The sequence below is a fragment of the Piliocolobus tephrosceles genome, chromosome 19 (assembly GCF_002776525.5).
Source record: "Piliocolobus tephrosceles isolate RC106 chromosome 19, ASM277652v3, whole genome shotgun sequence".
In the NCBI taxonomy this organism is placed as follows: Eukaryota; Metazoa; Chordata; class Mammalia; order Primates; family Cercopithecidae; genus Piliocolobus; species Piliocolobus tephrosceles.
The window spans coordinates 41783725-41794070 of NC_045452.1; the positions used below are offsets into that span (position 1 = coordinate 41783725).

The following is a 10346-nucleotide window of genomic DNA, read 5'->3' on the forward strand; positions in this document are numbered from 1 at the left end:
CGGGGCGCCGCGGCGTTCGGGCAGGGACCCGGGAAGCCCACCCCGCACGCCCGGGCCTGGAGGGCTCTCACCGCGGTCCGGACGCCGCGCTCGCCTTTCTCCCCGGGAAGCGCGCCGGCCGCGGCCGGCCGCGCGTGGAGCCGGTTCTTCGAAGGGCTCGCGGGCCTCCTCGCCGGAAAATGCCGGCGGAGGCCGCGGTGGGGGCGGGGAGGAGCCGCCGCCGCGCCCCAGACATCGCAGGAATTCCGGACGCTGCGCCGGCTCCCGGCGGCCCTGAGGCTGGCACCTGGGTCCGGTCGGGCCGCTCGGGTTTTGTGGCGCCGGAGACCAGCGTTGGGAAATTAGGCTGGAGCCATCATGAAAACTTTTTCAGGCTGTGCACGCTCGCCCGTCCCTGCCCATCTGTTTCCAACCCCTCCCCACCTTTCTGGGCGCAGCCTGCCTGCTCCATCGGAATGCCCCTTAGATAAATCCCCTTGTGCTGTTACTGTGTCCTTGTCCAGCTCCCTGGTTTTCTTTTCTGTGCAGCTCTTCGGTTTCCAGAGTCTTAATTTGCCTACTTGTCGTTAACCATCAAAACTCTTTATTAATATCCTGGCTTTCGCTGATTTTTATTCTGTCTACCCTTTCTGCCTGCCTATGTATTGCTGGGTGAGCTCCCGAGGCTTGAAAACCCAAGTATGCCATGCTGGCTGCGTTGTAACCGGCATAGAGCCACCAGCTAAAAATTGTATTTTGTACCAGCTCTAATGGCATTTAATAAATGTATAGCTCAAAAGAGTGTGTGTGTGTGTGTGTGCTATTTTACAGCAGAGTCACTAATTGATTTCTAAGCTTGATTTTGCCTCCTTGTGATAGTGTTCATAACCAATTTTTTTCATAAACTTCACAAATATAGTATCAACAGATAAAATCTTATAAACGATATTAGGTGTAAAAATCCAGCAGTAAATACCGCTGTATATGCTACATGACTCAAAGACACCTGCTTTAAATGATCTCCAGCAAAAATGTCCTTGCTACAGTTACTAGGACATTGATATACTAAGGTAACCATTCAGATTAGCACAGACTTTGAAAGAAATCCGACTAAACCGAAAATAAATTGGTCAAACAGTAATTACTAAGGTAGCCATTCAGATTAGCACAGACTTGGAAAGAAACCTCACTAAACCGAAAATAAATTGGTCAAAAAGTAATCGGGCAAATAGCTTGCTTTCAGACTGATCTCCATGATATAAAAAAAAGTTGCCGTAACCGGCAAAAGTTCTTTCTGATTATTGTTTCAAAATTGCCCTGCTAATGTGATTAAAGTCCACGGTAAACTTAATTGTTTTGAAGAAGAGGAAGTGGCCTAGAGCGCCCCTTATTCAGAGGAGAGGTCGCTACCTGGTTCCTCCCAAGCTCGAACTTCCACCTATACAACCAACTCCTTCCTCTCTGCTCCTGGATCTCTCCTTCCTGCCCCCATCCCACCCCGTTCACCAAGCTTTGGCTTCTATCAGAGCACCTCAGCATTTGCAACCGTTAGTACTAAATTAAATTTGACTCAAAGTTTTATTCCTGGTAATGGAAGAAACTTGCATAGTTAATCTTCTTAGGTAACCGGAACAGACTACGACAGCGTCTCAAGATACGTGTCCTTGTCTTCAGTTCAAATCAACCCAGAAGATCATCGGAGTGGGGCAGAATCTTGAGATTATAAACGTGTGGGAATAGAAGGCATCGCTGGTCTTCGTATCTAGACCACCCTTTTTCCCCAGTGTGACAGCCTTGGACAACATTGGTCAGTGAATGTCATATCCAGGTTGGAATGCTGTAAAATGGTTTTACACAGGCTTCGCCTAAAAACGTAACCTGTAAATTACAGCTGGCTCCAAACAAGTGACCACATGTAGGCCAGAAGGACTCTGGTACAGATGCCAGCTGACCTGGTTCACAGATGAAATCCCTGTCATCTAAGAATCTCCCCATTAGATTCACTTACAGGTATATTTATTCACAGACTGTTCACCTTGAAAAGCAAAGGCTCATAGGTGGTAACAGCCTCCACTTATCCAGCATGTTCTAGAGTATCTCTAATCCTCACAGCAACGTTGCATCCCCACTATAGGGATGAGAAAACAAGTCCTGAATAATTACATGACTTTCCTCAAGGCAGTCACCACTCACCAGTAAGTGGTGAAGCCAGGATTCAAACACAGGTATAATTGCAAAGCCCATGTTCTTTCCAACACACCAAGATGATTCAAGATTACGTGGAGGTGGAGTCTTCACAGAGGATATCGAGTTGGATCTCTAGAGTGAACCCTAATCCAAAATGACTGCTGTCCTTATAAAAAGGAGAAATTTGGACGGAGACAAACACATACACAGGGAAGACAACGTGAAGACACCAGGAGAAGGTGGCCATCTACAAACCACGGCACACCTGAGGCTACCAGAAGCTGACAAAGAAGCATGGAACAGATTCTGTCTTACGGCCATGAGAGGAAACCAACCCTGCCAACACCTTGATTTTGGATTTCTGACCTCCAGAACTACAAGACAATACATTTCTGTTTAAGCCACCTAGTTGTTGGTACTTTGTAGTGGCACTAAAGGAAACTAACACACAGATGCATGCCAAGATGGTGGTTTCTTTTGGTTGGTTTCACATTCATTAGTGACTACTCTTGGTGATGCACTATTCTAAGCCTGTAAGTCCAGGAGTTAGAATCTCGCTGAGAGTTATAACCCAAATAAATATTCCAAGGACAAACAAACAAAATAACCAATATTCCTATCACTGCCCCTCAAGCCAAGTGAGAAGCAATTTGCATTTGGTTCCTGGACAGTGTCATGGCCTGGCATCTGACACCCCCTACTGTTCTTACAGACTTCTGGGTAAAGGTCTTCACTTGCTGCGCTTGTACAAACTTTATTGTCTGTTCTTTGTTTTTTTTCTTTTTATTTTTTTTGAGATAGGGTCTCACTCCATTGCCCAGGCTGGAGTGCAGTGGCATGATTACAGTTCACTGCAGCCTCCACCTCCCAGGCTCAAGCAATCCTCCCCACCTCAGCCTCCCGAGTAGCCAGGACTACAAGCGCATGCCACCACGCCTGAGTAACTTTTCGTATTTTTTTGTAGAGATGAGGTTTTGCTATGTCGCCCAGTCTGGTTTCAAATTCCTAGACTCAAGCCATCCTCCCACCTCAGCCTCCCAAAGTGCTGGCATAACAGGTATGAGCCACCACGCTCGGCCAAGGAGTTAATTCTTAATTATTTGCACCTAAGGTCCAAAAGCAAAATATAGCAGTCATATACGGTCATTACAGACTATTTTACAATATGGAAAACAATGAAGAGGTAATGATTACTCATAGATATCACCCAGAGGAAAAAAAAAAAAGTATTGGTATTTTCATTTTAGCATATGTCCTTCCAGACTTTCTAAGGGAGACATGAGCACACTCACCTACATACAACACTGCAGATACGTTTTCTGCCGTTTTTACTTGCGATTATGCTACGAGCACATTTTAGTGTTAATCAACTGAAATTTAGATAATCATTTTAACAGCTACTAGTATTCCATCAGTTGAATAGGCCATAATTTGTTTAACTGCTCCTCTGTTTTTTAAGGAAGTTTTTCCTTTTTATTGTTGTTGTTGCTACAGATAAAGTTGCATAAACATGGCCTACATCCATTTTACACACCTGTCCAATTATTTCCTTCAGATAAAAGTATGCGTCCTTAAAAAGCTTTTGATTTGTGTTACCAAAATATTCCTCAGAAGTAATTCCAACAATTTGCACTCCTAAAAGTAATATGGGACAATGGCTTTCTCGTACACCGTGCCACACCCTCTTATTTTTATTTGCATTTATTTGGACATTTTGTGACTTTTTAAAAATATGTTTGTTGTGTATTTGTGCCCTACCTATGCATATTTATCTGATACCTGTTTGGGAAGGCAGAGAGAAGTGTTTGGAGGTTTTGGTTTTTGGTTTGTGAATTTTTTTTTATTTTAATTTTAATTTCTTTTTTCCTCACTCTGTGGCCCAGGCTGGAGTGCAGTGGCGCGATCTCGGCTCTCTGCAACCTCAGCCTCCCAGGTTCAAGTGATTCTCCTGCCTCAGCCTCCTGAGTAGCTGGGACTACAGGCGCACAGCACCATGCCCGGCTAATTTTTGTATTTTTAGTAGAGATGGGGTTTCACCATGTTGGCCAGGATGGTCTCAATCTCTTGACCTCATGATCTGCCTGCCTCAGTCTCCCAAAGTGCTAGGATTACAGGCATGTGCCATTGTGCTCAGCCTTTTTTTTTTTTCAATTGATTTCTTTTTTGAGAGTGTATTGCAAAATGAAACAGGAAGGAAAAAAAAAGAAAAATGGAAGGCCATGGGCTGCTGTTAGATTGAGACATGTATGTCACCCCAGTCAGTGTATCTGTGGTCATCTTCATTCTCCTAGCCATCTCCAAAGTAGGGCTAGCCCGACTCCTTTCTTGCTCTCACAGTCCTTCCCCTTCTTTTTGTTTTGTTTTTTTTTTTTTTTTTTTGAGACAGAGTTTTGCTGTTTTTGCCCAGGCTGGACTGCAGTGGTGCGATCTAGGCTCATTGCAACCTCCACCTCCTGGGTTCAAGTGATTCTCCTGCCTCAGCCTCCCAAGTAGCTGAGGTTACAAGCATGCGCCACTACGCCTGCCTAGTTTTGTATTTTTATAAAGATGGGGTTTCACCATGTTGGCAAGGCTGGTCTCAAACTCCTGACCTCAGGTGATCCACCCGCCTCAGCCTCCCAAAGTGCGGGTATTACAGGCATGAGCCACGGTGCCTGGCCTCCTTCCTCCTCTTAACCAGGCACCTGCAACCAAGGACTCTCTCCCAGAATCTTAAGGTTACAAAGTTGTTTATGTCAAGATGTGGTTCTCATGGTGCCATTAAAAAAAAGAGAGAGAGAGAAGACAATATTCATTGCCTTCCTTATCATGTAAGCATGTTTACCAATATTATTTTATGAATTGCCATTAACATTTTCTTTCCTTGTGACATTAAGATAAAGCTTAAATAGTAAATATGTAGTTTATTAAAGTGTGTATTCTACAGTTTCAGAAAATCTTGAAATCTTATTTTGCGGCCGGGAGTGGTTCACGCCTGTAATCCCAGCACTTTCGGAGGCCAAGGTGGCCTGATTGCTTGAGGTCAGGAGTTCAAGACCAGCCTGGCCAACATGATGAAGCCCTGTCTCTACTAAAAATACAAAAATTAGCCAGGTGTCATGGCAGGTGCCTGTAGTCCCAGCTACTCTGGAGGCTGAGGCAAGAGAATTGCTTGAACCCAGGAGGCACAAGTTGCAGTGAACCAACATGGATGGTGCTACTGCACTCCAGCCTGGGCAACAGAGTGAGACTCCGTCACACACACACACAAAAAATCGTATTTTGCAACATTTTGGCAAGACTTGAAAAGAAATCCACTTTTATATATTGATTCATATGTATATAATAGCTTCCTCAAAATTAACAGGTTGAGGAAAATCCCTAATGAAACTGAAAAACAATTAAGTACATGCAATTTAAAATTAGGCAGCAGGCACAGAGTTCTACAAAGATCACTTTCTGCATTGGCCCATTAGCTCAACAGTTCTTGAGAGTTTTGGCTTATTTTCTTGGCTTTTTAATCTAAGTACGTAGTGAACATCTTTTAATATTTCTATAGTATTTATTGATCTGCACACTTCTACCATTTTCAGCATTTTTCCTATAAAAATAGTTTCAATTCAATGCAAAATATGTTTATAATTGTTATAGCATTAGTACTATTTTGTTATATTGTATTTCCATATCTGTTTCTAAACTAGAAGTGCTTTTAGGGCAAGGATCCTATATTTTCATCTTTGTATCACAAGCACCATATCTGGCATATTATAAATACTGTTTGATTTGGTTTGGTTATGATTGGAGGTGATTTTTTGTTGTTGTTTGGTTGGTTTTTGGTTTTTGATTTTTTTGAGACAAGATCTTAACTCTGTTGCCCAAGCTGGAGTGCTATAGCACAATCATGGCTTACTGAAGCCTCGACGTCCTGGGCTCAAGCAATCCTTCCACCTCAGGCTCCCAAGTACCTAGGACTACAGGTATGCCTCACCATGTCCAGCTGATTTTTCTTATTTAAAAAAATTTTTTTTGTAGAGACAGGATCTGGATATGTTGCCCAGGGTGATCTGAAACTCCTGGCCTTAAGTGATCCCCCCATCTTAGCCCCCTGAAGTGCTGGGATTACAGATGTGAGCCACTGCGTATTTTACCTGTTTTGTATTTATAAATGAATGATGAGCTTCTGCTATTTTTTTTTTTCTCTATTTTCCTGCATTCTATTCCACCTACCACAAAACTTTAGGGGACACTGTTCAGTGATTTGTATAGAAGTGGGAAATGTTTGTTTTTTTTTCCCCTCAATGTAAGGTGGATGGAATTTCCCCAGTACCAAAGGAAAGATTGTTGTAGTCAGCTAAGCTAGAAAAAGAAAGTTCCCCTGAAGAGATACATTAATGTTAGTGATTACCATGTAGCTAGCTAACGCTATTACAGCAGTGTTTCTCAAACCACAGTGTCCTTGCACAGTTGCCAGCTCACTCAGGTAACACCCAGTTTGAGAAACTACAGATTTGGGCATTCTCATTGAGCAGAGGTCTAGACAGGACCTCTGCATGGCTGAGTCTATTAACTTCTATGTCCCAAATATAGTCTTTGCAGCATAAGGCTACGGACAGATAGCAAAACATCCATTTATGAAGGACAGCAAACATTATCTGTTCACTCCCATCTCCTGATTTGCTCCCAAACTTTTAAAAGCAAAAATCCATTTTTATATTTCCTTTGTAAATAGATAACATAAAAAGCATAAAGAAGAAGACACGGCCGGGCGCGGTGGCTCAAGCCTGTAATCCCAGCACTTTGGGAGGCCGAGACGGGCGGATCACGAGGTCAGGAGATCGAGATCATCCTGGCTAACATGGTGAAACCCCGTCTCTACTAAAAATACAAAATACTAGCTGGGCAAGGTGGTGGGCGCCTGTAGTCCCAGCTACTCCGGAGGCTGAGGCAGGAGAATGGCGTAAACCCGGGAGGCGGAGCTTGCAGTGAGCTGAGATCCAGCCACTGCACTCCAGCCTGGGCGACAGAGCAAGACTCCGTCTCAAAAAAAAAAAAAAAGAAGAAGAAGACAGATGGTTTCAGGAGGGGGTCTGGGAAGTGCAGTGGCCATGGTCAGCCAACCTGTGCTCAACAACAGTGCCAAGATGCCCATCCTGGGGCTAGACACCTGGAAGCCCCCTCCAGGCCAGGTGACCGAGGCTGTAAGGGTGACAGTCGACATTGGGTATCACTGCATTGACTGCATCCCCGTGTACCAGAACAAGAATGCGTTGGTCGGGGTGGGCATGCAGAAGCAGCTCAGGGAGCAGGTGGTAAACTTGAGGAGCTCTGCGTCATTCGCAAGCTATAGTGCACGACCCATGGGAAGGGCCTGGGGAGACAAGCCTGCCAGAAGACACTCAGCGCCCGGAAGCTGGACTGCCTGCACCTCCACCTCATTCACTGTCCCACTGGCTTTAAGCCCGGGAAGGGATTTTTCCTATTGGATGACTCAGGCAACATGGTCCCAGTGACACCAACATTGTGGACACAGGGGCGGCCATGGAAGAGCTGGTGGATGAGGAGCTGATGAAAGCTATTGGCATCTCCAACTTCAACCATCTCCAGGTCAAAAGGATCTTAAACAAACCTGGCTTCAAGTGTAAGCCAGCGGGTCACCCATACCTAACTCAGGAGTAGTTAACCCAGTACTGCCAGTCCAGAGGCAGCATGGCGACTGCCCATAGCCCCCTTGGCTCTCCTAGCAGGCCCTGGGCCAAGCCTGAGGACCCTTCCCTGCTAAGGATCCCAGGATCGAGGCGATCGCAGCCAAGCACAATAAAACTGCAGCCCAGGTTCTGATCCGGTTCTCCATGCAGAGGAACTTGGTGGTGATCCCCAAGTCTGTGACACTGGAACACATTGCTGAGAACTTTGAGGCCTCTGACTTTGAATGAGCATCCAGGATATGACCACCTTGAATGGCTACAACAGGAACTGAAAGGGTGTGCACCTTAAGCTGTGCCTCCCACAAAGATCACCCCTTCCACGAAAAGTGTTGAAGCTGTGGGTGCCTGCTCATCCCCAAGCGACCTACACCTGTTTTTCTTGCCTCATTTTTCTTGCAAATGTAACATGGCCCGGGTCCCTCAGCAGTAGGACAGCAACTTGTAGATGGACCAGTGAAGCTTTGTCTAGCTTAGGTTGGATCTGAAGAGCAGCATCAGTAAAGTAGAAGTCTCTTCCAGTTTGCTTTGCCCTTCTCAACCTGAATACCCTTTTCTGACCAAGGAGAAGCAAAATCTACACGGTCTAAATAGTGTCATTAACAGTTGAGTTTTAACTTCTTGGAGTTGGTAATCCTTTTGGCAAGACTTCTCTTTGCCTCAGAAAGTGCTTTCGTTAACGTGAAAAAAATAAAAGAATAAAACCAAAGGATCCACTAATCCTATTTTTCGTATAATGACTGTTTATTTTCTTTTTCTTTCTTTTTTATTGAGACAAGGTTTTGCTCTGTCACCCAGGCTGGAGTGCAGTGGTATGATCATAACTCACTGCAGCCTCTAACTCCTGGGTTAAGCAATCATCCCACGTCAGCCTCTCAAGTAGCTGGGACCACAGGCATGCATAAGCCCCAGCTAATTTTTTAAGTTTTTGCTAGAGATGGGGGTCTCCCCATGTTGCCCAGGCTGGTCTCAAACTCCTAGGCTCAAGCTGTCCTCCCACCTCAGCCTCCCAAAGTGTTGAAATTACAGGCATGAGGCACCACACCTGGCCATGACCATTTGTTTCCTTATTGATTGATTGATTGATTGAGATGGAGTCTCGCTCTGTCTCCCGGGCTGGAACAGTGGCATGATCTCGGCTCACTACAACCTCCGCCTCCCAGGTTCCAGCAATTCTTCTGCCTCAGCCTCCCAAGTAGCTGGGATTACAGGCATGCACCACTACCTCCAGCTAAGTTTTGTATTATTAATAGAGATGAGGTTTCACCATGTTGGCCAGACTGGTCTTGAGCTCCTGACCTCAGGTGATCTACCCGCCTCGGCTTCCCAAAGTGTTGGGATTACAGGTGTGAGCCACTGTGCCTGGCTTGTTTATTTTCAAGATAAGAAAATCAAGTATGTGGTTGAAACATCCAAACAGAACAGAAAAGAGTAAAATTCACAGTCCAAGCCTCCCACCAGCCTCCCTGACTCCTTTGTCCTTCACCCTGTTCCTCAAGGCTTCATGGGACTCTACAGTTGGGTATCACATCACTGCCCACTGAAAAGCTTAAAAGACTCTAAGTTTTTGTTTTGGGGATAACATTCTTACATGTTAGTTTGGTGCCAAATCCCTTCATGATCTGACCTCTCGGGCCTTCTCTGCTCTGGGTCCACCACTTTACGCTCCCAGAACACAACCCATTCTTATCTCCTCTGCTGTCTCCAGGAAAGCCTCATTTGCTTGTCAAGGCACTTATCTCTGTATTTTCACGGTAGGTTTCTTCCATGCACTAGGAGAAATGGAAACCCTCCAGGAATACAAACCCAGCCCCCAGGGAATTTTTATTCTCAGTGCTTTGCCCAGTGCCTGGCACCAAACGAATGTTTTTGCAAGAACAGAGTCACCAGGGAATTGCAAGACAGCAAGGGCAGGACGGAGTAGGCAAGCAATTAAATCCAGGAAATGGTTAAAAGCAAGAGGAGTACACTTCACTCTGGAGTTGAAAGAGGTGGCCATCTGCATCCGGCCTTCCTCTCGCTCCCAGCATGGACGCCGGCTTCCTGAAGATAGGGAGGGCTGTTCGGTGGGAGGGCTGTCAGTCCCACAGATGGCTGCGGTGGCATTAGCGGAGTGCTGGATGAGGGTGCCTTTTGGATGGGTGGGTCATGTCACAGAAACCTAATTTGCTTTTGCTAGAAAGGTTGGATGGGAAGGGACATCCCGGCAGGGGCAGAAGGGAGCTGGTTTCCTGAGGGTGGTGACAGCCCCCTCCTGTAGCCAAAAGGGGACCTCCACATTTTCTTCTAGCTTGTCTAGCCCAGAAGAACTGGGGTGGAGGCCAGGGTTCAGGGGAGACACTGGAAACAGGAACACATTCATGGACTATGAACTTCGCAGCTGCACAGGTAGAGTGGAGGGTGGAAGCCCAGCTTGCCGGGGTCCTGAGTTGACAGAATGGATGGCATCTGGGAGACATAGGGCTAATGTGGGAAGCACATTCATTCAGGGCTCTCAGA

The 10346-nt window shown here is 45.8% G+C and overlaps 1 protein-coding gene and 1 pseudogene across 1 annotated transcript in view; one reads left to right on the plus strand and one right to left on the minus strand.

Annotated features, from left to right (window-relative positions):
• Nucleotides 1–665, minus strand: part of DYRK1A (dual specificity tyrosine phosphorylation regulated kinase 1A) — a 151785-nt gene extending 151120 nt beyond the window's left edge. The window contains exon 1 of the mRNA XM_023191511.2: nucleotides 72–665. The gene's annotated coding sequence lies outside the window, so the exon portion shown is untranslated. The remainder of the gene's footprint in view (nucleotides 1–71) is intronic.
• Nucleotides 666–7250: 6585 nt separating this feature from the next.
• On the plus strand, nucleotides 7251–8183 carry LOC111527184 (annotated as a pseudogene).
• The last annotated feature ends 2163 nt before the right edge of the window (nucleotides 8184–10346 follow it).